At 37.5% G+C, this 18,722-nt stretch overlaps 1 protein-coding gene across 2 annotated transcripts in view; it reads right to left on the reverse strand.

Annotated features, from left to right (window-relative positions):
* Edil3 (EGF like repeats and discoidin domains 3) overlaps positions 1 to 18,722 on the reverse strand; it is a 459,665-nt gene that overhangs the window by 145,932 nt on the left and 295,011 nt on the right. The gene's annotated exons all lie outside the window — the stretch shown is intronic.

An 18,722-nucleotide genomic window follows, 5' to 3' on the forward strand; every position in this document is an offset into this window, starting at 1 on the left:
AAGGCCTACCACTCTGCAGGCCAGCCCCCAAAAAACCTACTTGATTTAATTGTAGTGGGGCGATCTGCTCTCAGTGTGGGCTTCACTATTTAATGCTTGGACCATCCCGAATCCACCACGTCTGCGCGCTGGTCTGGCCTGGCCCTCTTTCCTTTTGTTTAAAACCGGACTTGCTGAACATAGCGGACAATGAGGACTGCTGAGAAGTCAAGAACAATGGCACTGGGTTTTGATCCTACTGCACATATTGACTTGGTGGGAGCCTAGGCAGTTTGGATGCTCACCTTACTCGACCTGGAAGGAGGTGGGTGGTCCTTGGACTTTCCAAAGGGCAGGGAACCCTGACAGCTCTTCGGGCTGATGAGGGAGGGGGACTTGATTGGGGGAGGGGGAGGGAATGGGAGGCGGTGGCGGGGAGGAGGCAGAAATCTTTAATAAATAAATTAAAATAAATAAATAAAATAAAATTGAGGAAAACAAAAAAAAAGAAGTAAAATTGTAAGCTAGTCCCCAGTGAAATGCTTTCTTTTGTAAGAGTTGCCTAAGTCATAGTGTCTTCTCATAGCTGTAGAACAGTAACTAAGACATATAGCCAATTAGATCCCTAATGAAATGTAAATAGCATGATTCAGACAAATGAAGACAAAGTAACTAGAGTCACTAAAATATATTTTAGTGATAAAAACTTAGAGGTTTTGTTAATGACATGGACTAAAAATAAGAATGGAAAAAAACTATTGAATATTGTCTATGAAAACCTCATAACTGCATCAGATATGAAATCCACCTTTGGAAATAAAATTTGTCCAAAAAGTCTAAAGAAGAAACAAAAAGAAAAAGTATCTTATTCTGTACTACAGAGCTATAGTAACCAAATCAGCATGGTACTGGCCTAAAACCAGACATGTTGATTTATTGAATTGAACTGAAGACACAGACATAAATCCACGCACTGATTTTTTATAAAGAAACCAAAAGTAGTCAGATAAAGATAGTATCTGTAATAAATGGTACTAGTCAAACTGATGACTGTGTTCGGGAGAATGTAAATTAATCAATATTTATCAACCTGCACAATACTCAACTTCAAATGGATCAACAGTTTAAACATAAGACAAAATACCTTGTGTCTGATAAAACAAAAAAGTTGGGAATTGTGATGAACTAATTGACACTGGAAAGGACTTTCTGAGCAGGACACTGATAGCACAGACATTAAGCCCAACAATTAATGAATGATACCATACAAAGCTGAGAAACTTATGTACAGGAAAGGACACTATCAGTCACACAATGCAACAACCTACGGAATAGGAAAATATATTTACTAATTTTACATCTGAGGTAGTTTAAAAGAAAATGGCCTTGTAATTCTCTCAGCTTGTGTTTTCTTTTTTGTTTCTATTTCAGGTTTCAAGTCTTGGATAGTTTCTTTCATATGTTTGATTGCTTTTTCTTGGTTTTCTGTAAGGGATTTGTTGATGTCTTCCAATTTTTGTTCATCTTTTCTTCCATTTCTTTGAGGGAATTTTTCATTTCCTCTTTAAGGGCCTCAAACAAACATCCTCCTAAAGTTATTTTGTTTTTTTTTAGGGTATTTTGATCTGCTTCATCTGTATGAGGTTGCTCAAGTTTTGTCTTGTAGGGCTACTAGTTTTTTACTGGTGTTGTCTTGGTCTTTGTGGTGTTACATGTGTTTTTATCTTGTCTACCCATCTTTTCCTCTAATTGGTGTAGTTGGGGCTGTCTGTAACTCTGGTCATCAATCTTCCAGGTGCCAGTGGATCCAAGTCTCAGACAGTTGCTCCTCATGGTATAGTCAGGGCCACAGTTCCAGTCACCCTGTTGGTCACTTTGTGTTCCTGGAAGTCACTCTGTGTTCCAAGGGTTTACTCTGCAATACCAGGGGTCATTTGGGCCCATGGAGGTTGCTTTCTACTGAGGTTGCTGCCTTGGGCCTTCTGGCTCAGGCTTATTCCTTCTGTGGTCCCAGATCCACGGCTAGACCCACAGAGGTCTCTGGTTCTGGCCTGCTCCCTCAGTGGTTGCTCCCTTGTACATGCTCTTGTGGAATTTGCTGCCTCAGGCTTGCTCTGTTACTAGGTCACTGACTCAGATCTGTTTCTGTAAATGTTCCTGGTCTGGACTCACTCCTCTGGAGGTTCTTGGCTTGGGTCCAGACCTGCAAGGCTCTCTGCTCCAGTTTACTCCCTGGGAGGTTCCAGACTTGCATAGGGACCTGCAGAGGTCCTGGTTCAGGCCTACTCCTTCGGTGGTCCCAGACTCACGCCAGGAACTGCACAAGTCTCTAGTTCCCAAGAAAATGGCCCTGAATGGAAGTGGCACTATTAGGAGGTGTGACTTTGTTGAGGAAGTGTGTTACTGTGGGGGTGGGCTTTGAGGTCTCTTTTTTTTGCTTGGGCTTCATTCAGGGTAACAGTAAACCACATCCTGTTGCCTGCAAGATATAGGACTTTCAGCTACTTCTCTAGTAACAAGTTTGCCTGCATGCCTCCAAAACTCTTCCATGATGATAATGGACTGGACCCCTGAACTGTAAGTGAGCCTCCCTATTATATATTTCCCTGTACAAGTGCTGTGATGAGTCATGGTGTTTCTTTACAACAGATCTAAGACAGCATCGGACAGAGGATTAGTATCTAGAGTATATGAAGAACTAAAAACCTGATCAAGAATATAACACAATTAAAAAATGTGATGAAGAACCAAGCAGAATGTCTAGAACCAGGGCTATAAGTTAACTCATCCCAACATTCACTTTTTCTCTGAACTCTTGGAGCAAATGAAGGGTTCAGACTTGCAGATCCAAAGCTTCAGGATATCTGTGACAAAAGCAACGACAGGATATCCAAGAGGAGTCCCAATGAGGGCCCAGTATCAATACTGTAGCAGAAACCAGGGGCCTGGAACCAGACCAGTGACTCCTGCCTTTATAAAAGACAGGAATTTTTCTTTCAGCCTTTACTATCCTTTCTTTACCCTGTACCTTTAATGTTTTGATTATTACGTCTCATGGACTGTGTTCTTTTTGGTCCTTTCTGTTTTTGTGTTATGTATACTTCTTGTAAGACATCTCCTTCTTTAAATTCCTTCCAGAAATTTTCTACTATAATCTTATTAAAAATGTTTTCTGTGCCTTTGTACTGGAATCATTCTTCTATACCTATTATTCATAGGTTTATTCCTTTCATCACATCCAAGATTTCCTGGATGTTTTATGCCTGGATATTTTAGAGTTACCATTTCTTTTGACTGAACTATTGATTTTTTTCAACTCTGTCTTCAAGATGTGAAATTATCTTTTCCATGTCTTTTAATCTCTTGGTGAAGCTTACCTCTGAATTTTGTTTGACTTTCTGAGATTTTCATCTCAAGTTTTATTCCATTGGTGTGGGGGAGAATTAAATTTCTTCGTTAATTTTTAAGCTTTTAATTTGTACTATTTTTCCTATTTAATGTTCTCAGAACTTGCTGGTTTCTGCATTAGGTATATTGTCTTTGCTCATGATTGTATTTGTATGTTGGATCTAGGAACTAGTGTGATAACCTTTAATTGTTTGTTGGTGTAGATATTTGTGTGGGTAGTTGATTCTATGATTAGTGTTACCCTAAGCTTTAGGTTGTGGACCAGAAAGAAGAACAATGTTTGGTTTTCAGGCTTATGACTCTGGGTTTTAGGGTTCAGACTTCTACTAGTCCTAGAATTTAAGAGTTCAGCCCTTGAAGCCACTGATGCATTGGGTTAGCAGGAAATAAAACAAAACCATTTTTGGAGTTCTCTTAAACAGTACATGGGATTTGTTTCCATAAGGACAAATTAAGTATACCCTGGTTCTACCAAGGGTGGCAGCAGGGAGCCTGAAATGATTGAAGGGAAGCTAGGAGAAAGGGTTGAGGTAGACAGGCCACAGTAGGAAGTCTAACAGTATTTCCAAGAGTTCGGAATGGAGAAAGGAAGAATGCTACAGGCAGCCTGCCTGGATCCTAGCTAGGTGGGGAGCTAGGAGATTCCTGAAATACCACGTTTCAGTGGGTTCTTGAGAATCACCAGGAATGGTAAGGGGTTGGCAGGAACTTGTGAAGTGGATAGCAAGAAAGAATTAGGAGGACCCTGGATTTGTACTAGAAGGCCAATTTCCAAGAGGATGGACATGGCATGGAGAAGCAGCTCAGACAGATTAGAGGCAGCACAGCACATGAAATAGTACTCTGAATAGTCCAGAATGGAAGACGGAAAAGGAAGACACAGGTATCCTACCAGGCTCCAGGCCAAATGTGGTGGCTATGGGGTTCCTGAGTTTGTGATAAGTCAGAAATGAATGAAGATTGTCTATGAGAAATGGTTGAAAAAGGCCAGAGAACAAAGAACCAGCTAAACTCTCTTTCATTTATTTTAAATGCTTTTATACTTAAAATATAAACAAAGAAATATTTTTTTTAATCATTGTAGCTCTAGGATCACTTACAAGCAAATATCAGTTGGAGAAAAACATGTGTTTCAGAAATCATTTTTAGAAAAATCACTTAGGTGCCTTTCCTTCTTGGTCATAAAGGCAGTAGCTTGTTGATAGATGTTTTAAAAGTGCATCTACATTGGACTACTATGCAATTACACAAAAGTATGCAATAATGTTCTCTTTAAGGAACAATTAGTATATGAATATATTTTCAAAATTTTGCGCCAAACCACGTGATTTTTTAAACTACAACTTATTGATAATTATTTCTTTTACATTTTAAAAATTGTATCATATATATTGTATATATATATAGAGAGAGAGAGACAGAGAGAACTGTATCAAATATATATATGTGTGTGTGTGTGTGTGTGGTATGTCTGGTATGTCTCTATATTTGTCCACTGAGGTTAGAAGAGGCATCAGATTTCTTGATGTTGGAGTTAAAGGGAGTTAGGAGATGACAGATGTGAATACTGGGAACCAAATCATCTGTAACAACAGCAGAGGCTCTTAAGCATTCTCTAATTCTTTTTTGTTTGTTTGTTTGTTTTTTATTTTTTTTCATTTTTGCTTTCATTTTTAATGAGAATGCATGCATCCTGCATGGTGTAAGCAGGGCTCAGTGAAACCACTGAAGGAGGCTGTTCCATAGGGTGAAAGGTTTATTTGACATACGAAACTTTTACATGGTTGTTTGTCAGGCAGCAGAGATAGAATAGCCAGAGGCAATGGGGGAAGTCCAAAGTTGCCATGGTTTCCTCTCAAAATAGAGAGAGTATCAAGAAGATAGGGTAAGCCTTGCCACTTATAAGTGAGTTGGGTAGCTGCAGTGAGAAAGGTATATTAGCCAGGGCTATATAAAGTTTAGAGAAGCAGTGGGAAGGCAAGGTAAGGTTTTGATATGTGTTATGAGTATATTGTGATAGTGCTATGTGTTATGGGTATGCTATGTGTTATGGGTATATGGTGATGTATGTTCTGGGTACATGCGATGGTGATATGTGTTTTGGGTGTATGGAGATGCTAATATATGTTATTGGTATTTGGTGATGGTGATATGTGTTAAGGATATATGGTAATAGGGAAGTAATGGCTTTTCCTAACATCATTTTTTTTTGAAGGGTGCAGAATGTAAGCCGTCACCTATTCACCACCAATCTGTTTATCCTGTCATAGTCCAAACTGTCAGTTTGCACACTAGCACTGGCATTGGCATTTGAGGCCTCTGGTGGGTGGTCCACATTGGGTCTAACACATAGGTGACTTGCTGGTGCGAATACCAATGTCATAACAATTTATTTGGTGGCACTGTATTTCCAATTCTTGTTTTTATAAGATTTCAATGATGCTCAGAAGACTGCTAAAATGGTGCCTATTTCAAAATATAGGAAATAAAAACATTATGCAAAAGATAAGCAACAAAACATTCTCTAAGACAGAAAATAAGAGAAAGGAAATGTATTATGGCTATGAGTGAGGGATATGCCATTTAAATTAAGGCAAAAGAAACTGCAGCATAAGAGAGACCAAGTTGGAAATGTTTTTATTTCCAGAAATACTTAAATTTTTGTTCAAATGAATAAAATATTACACTCAAATATTTTACTTCTGCATATAAATTGTCTTCATATTGAATTAAAATGTTAATTTTAATTATTATTTTGAAAAAATTATAGAAAGAACATCCAAATAATAAAAATTATCATTATATTTTCATCTTTACACATATACCATACAATATTCAATAAAGATTGTAAGATTACTACTGAAAAAAAACTTTAAAATCCTTCTAGGTACGGGTTCTGGGAGAATATATGTCTTTATATTTAGTCACTGACCATGTTCTTGACACAGACAGAACTTAAGAGAACATATATTTAATTGTGTGTATGTGTGTGCCTGTACAATTGCCTATGGTAGACAAAGAGGATGCTTGCTCATCGGGAACTGTCCTCAGCAGGAATTTGTCAGTCATCCCATATGGAACTGGCAACCAAGCTCTGCACTTCAGAAGAACAGTATCTATCAGTTTCTCACTGTGCCAAGTCTCCAATCCCCAGGGAGAAAATCCTTTGTTATTTCCTGAGTCATTGAAACCTCTGCCACAGAGCTCCTAAATCCCCTCTGACAGTCTTGATGATAAAAACCTCTTTTGCCTTGATGAAGTTAATCTTTGTAGGCTCATTTTCAAGTTAGGATCTGGTTGCCAAGGGAACCATCCATGTCATCAGAGATAGGGAATTTTCAGTCTTAAACCCTCAAGGAAGCAAGAGAGACTTAAGGTTTAGTTGACTTCGTAGGTCGGTGGTGTCGTCATTTATGTTTATATAAAAAGTTTGCATTAAACATCCAAATACAGTGCCTAGGTTATAGAAGACACCGGATAGGTTCCTGGGAAATAGTAGAGAGAGCAAGGACACTCAACACTCAGCACAGTTTCTCTCATACTTCATTCAGTGTCCCTTCATCTGACCGTTCTTCAGCATCCTTCCTAGTAACCTTTGCAATAAGTTGAAACACATGATTGTTTGTCCAAAGTTCTGTGAGATATCCTAGTAAATCATTCTTACCCAAGCTCCTGGTAGTGGGAGACTGATTTATTGATAGTTGGTCAGAAATTACTTTCTGTGACTGGCATCTGAAGAGGGAGGTGATCTTTCCTGAGCCTTTAACCTAGGTAGCAGATACCAACTCAGGCTAGTGTTCCAATTAAGATAAATTATTTATTCCACGGGAAGTCATACATATTAGAGTACTACTCAGCAGTAAAAAACAATGACTTCTCGAATTTTGCGTGCAAATGGATGGAAATAGAAAACACTATCCTGAGTGAGGTATCCCAGACTCAAAAAGAGGAACATGGGATGTACTCACTCATAATCGGTTTCTAGCCATAAAATAAAAGACATTAAGCATATAATGTGTGATCCTATAGAAGCTAAATAAGAAAGTGAACCCAAAGAAAATCATATAGTCATCCGCATGGAGAGGAGGAAGTAGACAAGATTCCAGGGCAAAAACTGGGAACTTGCGGGTGAGGTGGCATGGGGCAAAGGGGAAATGGGATGAGAAATATGAGAAGGGGAGGATGGGAGGAGCTCGGAGGATTGGGATGGTTGGGATATAGGAAGGATGGATACGGGAGCAGCGAAGTATATATCCTATCTAAGGGAGCCATCTTAGGGTTGGCAAGAGACTTGACTCTTGAGGGGTTCGCAGGTGTCCAGGAATATGTCCCCAGCTGGTACCTTGGGCAACTAAGGAGAGGGAACCTGAAATGACCCTATCCTATACTGATGAATATCTTGCATATTACCTTAGAACCTTCATCTGGCGATGGATCGAGGTAGAGACAGAGTCTCAATTTGGAGCAACGGTCTGAGCTCTTAAGGTCCAAATGAGGAGCAGAAGGAGGGAGAACATGAGCAAAAAATCAGGACCACGAGGGATGCACCCACCCACTGTGACAGTGGAACTGATTTATTGGGAGCCCACCAAGGCCAGCTGGTCTGGGACTGAATAAGCATGGGTTGATTCCGGACTCTCTGAGCATGGCGGTCAATGAAGACTGATGAGAAGCCAAAGACAATGGCACTAGGTTTCGATCCTAATACATGAACTGGCTTTGTGGGAGCTTAGCCTGTTTGGACGCTCACCTTTCTGGACGTAGATAGAAGGACCTTGGTCTTCCCGCAGGGCAGGGAATTTGGACTGCTCTTCAGTATCGAGAGGGAGGGGGAATGGAGTGGGGGGAGGAGAAGAAGAGTGGGGATAGGGGGAGGGAAGTGGGGGGAGGGCAATATTTGGGAGGAGGGGAGGGAAATGGGAAATGGGGAGCAGGTGGAAATTTTAATTAAAAAAGAATAAAAATAAATAAATAAGTAAAAAAAAAAGATAAATTATTTAAAAAGAAAAGAAAGTGGTGATCAGAGAAAGAATGTTGAGTTTACCAACAGAAAGAACAGCATTGTTCCTACTCTTTCACTGGTCAGCATGAAAACAGCCCCCTACTAGGAGGGATCTGTTTAACAGCAGTTAACAAAAATACCCTTCAGGCAAAAGAAAAAAAAAAAACAAGAAAAAAACCCAGACAATCATCTATATTGTTTGATAATAGGAATATTGAGTCTTGTAGACAGTTGTAAATATCATCTTCTTGCACTTTGGATTGCAAAGCTATCACTTGAAGGGCTAAAAAAATAAACACATATACATTATTACCCAAAGTTCTGGAAAAAAAATGCTTAACTTAAAAGTTATAAAGTATTGAAACTCCTTTTTTCAGCTGCATCATCATATATAATGTAATTAATATGACATCATATTTGTAATACATAATATAGTCCAATATAATAATATTGAACAATATCAACACCGTCTATGGAGGCTTGAGTTTTAGAGTACATCAAGAATGTGAGTTTAGGAAGGCTCCCTAGGTGTTTAGGGCAGGAGAGTAGCCCTTAAGCAGCATTTACTGTGTGGAAATGATTAGTTTTCTTGTGGAACTGACTAGTTTTCTTGGCTGTCAGCGGATCTCATCAGGGTCATCTAAATCACCAAAAAAATCCAGGCAATGTGCACAGTGCATCTGCGCAGTCTCACACTCTATGTCTGCCTTCTGCATGCTAGCAAAACCCTGATTTGGGGTTGAATTGCTCAGTCTGACATGTTTTTCCAAGACAGTGTGTGTGTGTGTGTGTGTGTGCTTGCGCGTGCATGTGTGTGTGTGTGAGCATTTTCATAAGTTGCAATTGTGCATGTTAATCTAACTTGGTAATGTAATTAAACAGTAGCCTCCAACTTATTCAGTTTTCTTTTCTTTTCTTTCATTACTGTGGCTACTTGGGATTTGAAAATATTAAATCCAAAATATAATAAATAATCTATAAATATTAAACATTCAACTATAGTATTGTTGCAACTGTTTTACAACCATTTAATTGTTGTTAATCTTTTCCTGAACCTAATTTATAGGGCAAATTCTAACAAATGTGTATTTGTTTAGGGGAAAATAGTATAGACAAGATGAGTACCAACCACACTTTCAGAGAGCTGGGAGGTACAAATGGAATGTGTCCTTTGGGATTATGCAGGGGTCTATTACATTAATGACACTAAGAAAGATTGCTTTTTACCTACAAACATGAAAATTTTTTTGAAATATTGCAAAAGGGAAAATTACTGAAAAAGCCTCTCACTCTGGGAGAAATAATTAACATTCGGATTCTACACTTGTATAGCTTCACTGATATATTTTTTTAGAAGACATAAAATTTGAAGTATTAATAATACATTTGTTGATGAGGTTGACCCAAGAATGAAAAATGTATGTAATAGAATTTGAACCAGTTTTCCCCTTAAATATCATTGATATTACACAAGCTCTGAAGTACTATATCCAAGGGTGACTAAATTATCCTCCGGTGGCCTGGGCACTGGTCAGCCTTCAATATGTGTCCAATTAGTTCCCCCCTTTGATAAAGGGATGGGAAAAGAGCATGTGTTTAAAACATAACTGCTGCAGTTTCCTTATGCCTCCTTGCACCTGCTAAAACTTCCTCTTAAAGGAAAACACCCCATTCACTACACAGCACGCATCAGATGCAACGCCCCAGCAGGACTGTGCTCTGCTGGCTCTTCCAGGAATGTTGGCAAGGAAAAGCCCTTCAGTCTTACTCTCCACCTGTTCCTTATCCACTTTCTCTGTACTGCGCCATCTCCTCTCTTTTGATTCTTGATGTTGTTAATATTTCTTCATCTGCTCTGTCATCTACAGACTCACATTCTGGCAAAAAGTCACCTTTGCTTTACATTGCTGCTTGTGTATTAAGTATAATATATATACATCTGTATGTGCACACATACATGTGCACACATGTGTGTGCATGCGCGCTTGCGCACACACACACACACACACATTAAGGTATTCCTGAACTCTAATGCATCACATCTGAGACAGAGACTATCTGAAATAAAGACTTAAGACCTTGTCCTGAATTTTGTAATTTTCTGGTCCTTTTCCTTCTTACCTCTTATAACTGGTGTAAAAGTTGAATGAATTATCTATTTAAAAAACATGGTAACTTGAAAAGGCTCATTAAAAACTTAAATAAATAAATAAATGAGGAAAGGAAATCAAGCAATGTGATGCCTCTGTTTCTTCTGCATCCTAGGAAACCAGAGTGGAAATTGAAGAAGAGTGATGAGTACGAAAGAAACTAATGTTGCTATGTCTTCAGAAATGCTAATTCCAAACAAAATATAAAAGAAACAAAGAAAATTAGGTCACCTTGTTAGCACACACACTCAGAAACACACACACAGACTCAGACACACACACACACACACACACACACACACACTTGATAAACTAGAGGTGTTACCAAAAGGCATGCACTTTCTATATAAGCTCAGAGAAGTTGGTCTGCTAGGAGAAAGAAAGGTTAGATGGATGTTCCTTTCTCTCTACTTTGTGAAACTCCTCTGGATCACTGTGCTAAGAGGCAGTAGGTCTGTAGTTGATGTAGTGTGGGCATTGCAGATAGCATAAAAGGTTTTTATGACAAGTGTGTGTGCTATGTGTGTATAAAGATGTATGATACTTCAGAGATTTAGCCTAATAATGAGAATGAGGAATCTCACATAGTGTTTTAATAAATGATTGCTACTGCTCTGACTATTACAGCAAGAAGAACTTCAAGTTGGTATAACCAAACACTTCGCTGAAAGATCCAGAAAGGCAAAATAAAAATAGAATCTCTAATTACTCTGACTCCAGCTGAAACAAACAGAATTCTCTAACGCACACGTCCATATTTGGGACACTGAAGAATAGACAGAATGCACTCACTATGACCATCCCTGAATGTTCTTTGTCATATGCAAATAAAAGCCAGGCCAATGAAGTAGCTATCAGGATCCACTGTCAGGGTATTCTATACCATTCAATGTATGCAAAGCATAGTTGGGGCTGAAAACAAATTTTTGGTAAGGCTTTTGAGCAATAGCCTTCAATACAGAAAAAAAAAGTACTGTGAAAGGAAATCTTGAAAGATATTACAGGAAAGCAGGAAATGATGACAAAATTCTGCAAGGCAAACACGTGCTGTTCTGCAAAGTATGGCAAGCTGTGTAGGATATTGTTTTCTGCCATCATGGAATGCACTTGGCATTACCGAAAACAGGAAAAAAATTCAGGAGATCATTGCTCTGTTATGCAAACAACTTCACATCTGCACCCACACTGCTGGACTCTGGGAAACTGACTCTTGTCTCTGTTTACCCCTCTGACAGATCATGACAGTTGTAGAAGACAGCACGACATCCTTGTGTATCAAGGCTCTTCTTGACAACTTAACATTATTACTAAAATTCAAAATTGTATCTAAACATTCTAATTTTTAGCTATTTTTTTCCTTATTATTTAGTCTTAGTGCACTTTCTAGGAATGGTATTAAATGATTTGTTTATTTTATTTACATATGTTTATGGTACATTAATTAGTGTCTATCATCAAACTTACTCTTACAATATTTCATAATCTTCAAAATAACTCACTGGACACAAAACTGCAGTGCAGTCTGTAGCAAATTCTCCCTAGATTAGTGTATTTTAATTCTCCCAACTGCCTATTCATCTTTGTATTGTAGATTAATTTCTAATTAAATAAATTTCTTCCAAGGAACTTTTTGGTACTGTACTTAACATGTTTTAACTGATCATCTTAAACAAAAATATAAATAGCAAAATATCCAAAGTCCCTTAACATTTAGAACAAATTTGAACAAATACACCTGAAGTAGTGTTTTGGGGACAGAGATTAAGAGTTAGGAGCTAAGATGTAGTGATAACTCTCTAAGAACCCTGACTGAGCAGATAAGAAGCCAGCAAAACAACATTATGCTAATTGACTCTGGTGTGTGAGTTTGTGTGTTTGTTTAGGGCTTAGTTTACTTGGTGTTGATGAGCAAACTAACCTCACAGTTCCTGCCTTGATAAATAGATATTAAAAGTAGTCAAGCAGTGGTGGTGGCGCATGCCTGTAATACCAGCACTTGGAGGCAGAGGCAGGTGAATCTCTATAAGTTTAAGGCCAGCCTTGTCTAGTGAATCCCAGGACAGACAGGGATGAGAGAGACAACCTATCTTACCCCAACCAAAGACATTAAAATAGCAAAAAATAGAAGTATTGCCTCCTCCTTCCATAAACCTTGATGCTAGCTTCTTCCATGAGTACTAGGAACTGAAGTTATAACATTGTCCTTGTGTGACAGGCACACACCCAATGGAGTCATTTCCCCAGCCTCGGGTTACATGGTTTTAAAATAATCTTGCTGAGTAAATGTTGGAAACTAGGAAATTATTTTATGATCCATACATGACATCTTTTATAAGTTTTAACTTCTGCTTTGCGCCTTAATATATTTGTATTTAACATGTTTAAATCTCCAAGCATTTAATATTTTAAATGAGTACATGTTCTATTTTTCACCATTATTTCATCAGTGTCCTGAGTGTAGAGAAGAGGTATCACACTCGCCACTGAGCACATACATTTCTGTCTATCACATCTGTCATCCGGCCTTACGATTTCAGTGATGAGAAGTGAGTGAGGAGTCTGTTTACATTTCACATGTTCCTGTGGTCCAAAAGCAGTGTAGATTTCATCTAACAAAGTATTAAAATCACATTTGGACTATTATCATTAGATGAATTAAATAATGCTTTAATAATGAATTAAATAATGAATAAATTTAATAATGAATTAAATATATTTTTGAGAACAAATTGAACTGTTGATTTCACTATTTTCTCATTACAATAAAAATTGTTAGTCGTCTTTTTTCCTTTGGCTTTTCGAGACACGGTTTCTCTGTGTAACTTTGGAGCCTATCCTGGAACTTCCTCTATAGACCAGGCTGGCATTGAAATCATAGAGATTTGCCTGGATGGTATACACATCCAGAAACAGATACAAATACACACATATACACAGACACTCACAGAGAAACACATACACATATACACATGCACACACATAGACACACACAGATTCACATACACAGACACAGATACACATATACACATAGACACACGCACATATGTACACAGACACACCAACACACACACTTTTCACTATAGCAATTACCAATTTTCACAATATCGTCTAAACTTAATTTTAATGCTGAATCTCTTTATTACACAGATTTGACTCTCAATTGATTTTTAAAAAATGGTTAGATATTAAACTGATAAAAATGGATACTACACTTTATTTAGTTTCAGGGAACCATGGAGTTGGTCTGGCCTGGCTGCCTTATGAGAGACAGATGCACTCCCTCAGACAGTGAAGCATTCAGGCTGCTTTGTGTTTCTCTGTATGATCCCTTAGTGGTCAAATCAGCATGGAAGCTTGACAAGACAACTGGTCTTAGGCATTAATTTTGTGTTCTGTTTGTGGCTTGCAAAATTCATTGTATCCTGCAACTACAACTGTATTGACCCTGTTAATCACCATAATATTTTGTTTCTGATAAATGTATACAAAATCTGATTGCTCTCAATAAAATTGCCACAGCCTCAATTTTTTTCCTGTGGATGCTCAGTCACTAACATTTCAACAAAAGGCTAGTTTTCTCCACATAGTCTCACTGGGAAACATACCTCTTTTGCCCAGCAAAAGATGGCTAATAGAAAGCAAACTCAATGGCCTCTTTGGAAGTTCTTTGTCTCATAATCTTGTGTCAAGGCTCTTCTTTTTCCATTTCTCTTTTCTTCCATCATTTGTTCCTTTCTTCTTTTCTCTCTCTGTCTTTTTTACTTTTTTTTTTCTTTTTAAAATCTTATGGGACTTTGCATATGTATTATGGTTTTTAATTTTATGTTTCTCTGGGATTCCTGTATGCAACAATCTTGTGCTTTTTCTTTGGCTTTTTCCTATTCCAATTTAATTTTCTTTGATTTATTTTCTTATTATTCCTTAGATGTCTGTATGTTTTCTAATGAGAGACAGAAAGGGTATGGATGCAAATGAGAAGAGAGATAGAGAAAAATTTGGAGGAGTATGGGTAGGTAAAACTATAATTAGAATCAATAGTATTTAAAAATCTATTTTCTGCAAGAGAAAAAAATTATTAGATGTGGTTAACTCATTACTAGCTTAAAACTATAATCTATAAACACTATTAAAATGCATGAGCAAAATAAAAATATTGAAAAGAGATTTTGGACTTGTCACATGTGATCTAAAGAGGAAAATACACAAAACAAATAGCAATGTAAGGATGGGTGCTATAAAATGAAAACTTCCTTGACTGGAAGGATAAAAATACCCATTTGTATGAACTGCAGATAAGATACTGACACATAACAAGGTCAAGGGACTTCAGTGGGTTTGCTTGCCACAAGGTTGCCATTCCTTTCACAGAGGGCCCAAGGTTTGGCTCAGCTGTCATGACACTAGATGTTCTGACTTAGAAGTGATTCGTGTGTGTTGTGAAATTATGAGTGGCATGTGTGGTCAAGGAAAAAATAATTTCTTGTTCCGCAATGATGACCCATTTGCAACCCCCCTCACCTGATGTAAAGAGAAAAATATTTCCTTTTATGGTCCATTTGTAATTAACTTACCCTCAACAATCATTATGACCTTATTCCACTCTGACTTGGAGCTGGCACTGAACAGGCCACTTTGCAGACTTATATGAGGTACAGTTCACTTAATATGAATGATGAAGAACCCAAAACAACAGTCCTATAAGTCACTTTCTTATTTGTAAACATGTGAGTAGGGAAAGAAGCAATGCGTGAGGACACTATGAACCTTCCGCCTTATTGTTTACTGTGTTACCTGGACCATGCGAGAACTAAGCTGAGTGCCTATGACAACTTGACATCAGAATAGTGGGGATCTGAAGTGGGAGGGAAGAGGTATGCCCCACTTTCTAAAGAAAGGTTCCCAGACACCGCCCCCTGAGCCTCATCACCTCAGTTACTAAATTCAAAGGTTGCTTTATCTATTTTCTTAAATTATAGAATAAAAAATACTTAGTTCATAATCCCTTTATATAAAAACGCCTCAAAATGATACTAGGAGGGAGTTAAAGAGTGTTGTCTACAGTTCTGAGTAAATATTTGTTGAATTGGTGGGAATATATTTTTTTCAATCCCTAGTTATATAGTCAATATTTGACTCCACATTTATTATGTAATTTGAACTACTCTGAAAGGATGCTTCATTGATGGTGATTCTTTATTTACAAAGAAGCTATAACAAAAGATGGATAAGTAACTTTATTTAAGATGAGAGTTAATAGCCATTGTTATTGTCATTGAAAATGACGTTATTTCTCAACAGACTATCACTATTTATATAATAAGTATGGTTCTCCTGTATAAGAGTTAAAGTTCAAAGATAGACAGTGTGACTTGTTTATTTCCCTCCATATCCTATTTTTTAAATAAATATGTACCAAGGACTAACAAAATCTGTAATGTAATTTTGTTTGTAAAAGAGCAGTCACTGATGCTGTTGAATCAAGCATGTTCCTTTCTTTAACCAAATCAGCTATCTAATAGGGTAACCCCTCAGCACCTTTATAGGAAATGCTATGCAGGGAAAATATAAGAGGGTTCATCAAGATGGCATAGCAGGTGAAAAAGCTTGCCACGCATCCTGATCATCTGAATTTGATTCCTGGGACTCACACAGTGGTTAGGGAGAACTGATTCTTACAAGTTGTCTTCTGACCTCCAAACATGGATCATGGTATGTGCTCCCCAAGACAAATGAAAAAAATAACTAAAATTAGACACATTAAAAAAAAAGAACAAGAAGTTATAGATTTTATACAAGGAGAGTCACATGTAGTCCAGGGTGAAAGGAGGAGAGAGGAAAGTCTTCTAGGAAGTGGCCTTGCGATGGTGGTTAGCAAAAGGAAGATGCTCTGATCTCCATGGCAACAAGATGCTGTGTGTCAATCAGGAAAAGCAGATGAAAGTCCTCTTGAAAGGCTTCCATGAGATGACATGTCCCAGAGTAAATTATCTACACAATTGTTACTTGCTCTAAATCATGGGTTTCCTTACCAAATGCCCACACAAGGAAGTATGAGGTCCCCCATTAAAATTTGAAATATTGTTTGTATTCAAACAATTTATATGTCAGCATAGGACATTTCTATATGTTTTAAAAATGTAAACAGTAGGTGCTCAATGAATAGTAGTTCATCTGCTGCAGATTGGAAACCAAGGGAAGCATTCTAAAACATATTAGATAATTAACTCTTTTATATTTCGTGTACAATTTTCACATTTAGGTTAAGTCACCTACCAAGGGAAAGTCTAAGATCCATAGGTAGTTACATTAAATTGTGGAGTTTTTGTTCCATGAGATTACTGTGGTTTGGTATAAGGCTTGAAAAATATCATTATGTAGAGATACTGGCTCAGGCTTGGCTCCTGTTAGGAAAGCTAAACTAGAAAAAAAATCACATTTAATTCTAAATTTAGTACTTTATCTATTAACCACAGTAATGAGAGCAATCAACTAAGAAGACCTAAGTTTAACAGAGTTGTTTAAATGTGAGAACTAAAAAAATGGCCTATATGTTATGAACTTGCAGCAAAATGCTTCAAACTGTTGGAGTATTAAGTGCATAATAGAAGTACAAAAGCTATGAGCTTATTTGTGCATGAGGGTGAGTTAGATTATTTTTCTGAGAAGCAAAATCATAAGAAAATGAAGCAATCTATATTAAGTATACCAATGTTAGGCTCAAACAGCTACAATTTTAATTAAATATATCAATTCTGGGAAAGCAGCAGCAACAACATTAAGAATAAACACATGGGGAAAATGTAGCCAATATATGATGTAAAAATATGTTCTCAAAAACATTAATGGAAAATGGACTCACTTATTCATAAACTCAATGTTCAGTTATTTTCTTCCTGTGAACCCTGAACAGTGGTTCTATTGGGGAAGTTTGTTGTCTATAAAATGACTTGATGGAAATAGGGAAAACATGAGACCTTATCCCAGGATCCCCACTTGCTCTGAATTTGTCTTATTTGAATGGAAATTCCCAAACTTCCTTTGACTAGTTCTGGTCATACTACTCACGAGGGGATGGTGGCAGATACTGAAATGAGAAAGGCCAGTGCCTCTTTAAAGCAACAGCATTTGGTTAATTAATCTACTTCAACCTTCTTTACAGAGCGGGAAACCTTTCCAATTGCACACTAGACACTTTCATCCAGAAAGTAAATAGATGGGCCACTTTCTCAAATATGCCTGCACAAAGAGGTGTCTTCTTGCTGGTTACTGTGCTGTGTGTTCACAATAAGATGGTGGGCAAGAGTTCATTCAAAATTCTTGTTTGGACAGAGTTAAGAAGACACTGAAAAACCCTTAATGAATATTGAGAATGAAGTTAGTTTCACTGTCTTAGACTTTAACACTTTGGAGGCAGTTTACTTTTTCATGTTTTACTTTCTTATTCTTTCCAAACTTAACTCCTAAATTCTTCAGTATTTAGGACCTTTCCCTGTTGTTTCTTGCTTCTTTCCATCTTCTTTTGAACTTAGCTTACTTGGTTCCCAAATTGTAACAGAAAGTTACATAAGGCCATCCTAAAATATGAGGAAATGCCAAAGTTATCTTCAATAATTAAAGTGTAAAAGGATTTTTCGTTATATTCTGGCCTCTTAAAAGATAGGACCCTCTTCTTTAAAGACATGATGGCAGATTTAACAATAAAACATTTAAAGCCAGGTCTTGTGAGATGCAGACATTTTTACACTCCTTTTACTATTTAATTATGATTTAATTATTGCAAGCTTCCTGTTGCCGAGAAACATCTATTGAAAGTGGTTGAACATGAGTATACCAATTTGTGTACCAATATGGGTCTTCCCAAGAGGGACAGAACATAGTCAGGCTGACAATAAGGAATCACCAAGAGATCTGAAGTAGCTAGCCTGGATTTGTCAAGCCCTATTACAATTCATTGTTTTAAAATGTCTCACACCGGGGGGCACTTTTTGTGTGCTGTGGCCTGCTTTCCACAATCTTGAGATATTTAATGAAGTTGCTTCTAACAATGGAAGAGACAGCACTACAGTGAAGAAAGTATCTCTTGCTTGAGAGTGAGCTTCAATCAAATCATCAGTATCAAAATGAATGTGAGGTATTTGCTCTTAGAATTCTTTGTCGCCCTCTGACCTACCAATTTTAAAACT

The sequence above is a fragment of the Chionomys nivalis genome, chromosome 15 (assembly GCF_950005125.1).
Source record: "Chionomys nivalis chromosome 15, mChiNiv1.1, whole genome shotgun sequence".
In the NCBI taxonomy this organism is placed as follows: domain Eukaryota; kingdom Metazoa; phylum Chordata; class Mammalia; order Rodentia; family Cricetidae; genus Chionomys; species Chionomys nivalis.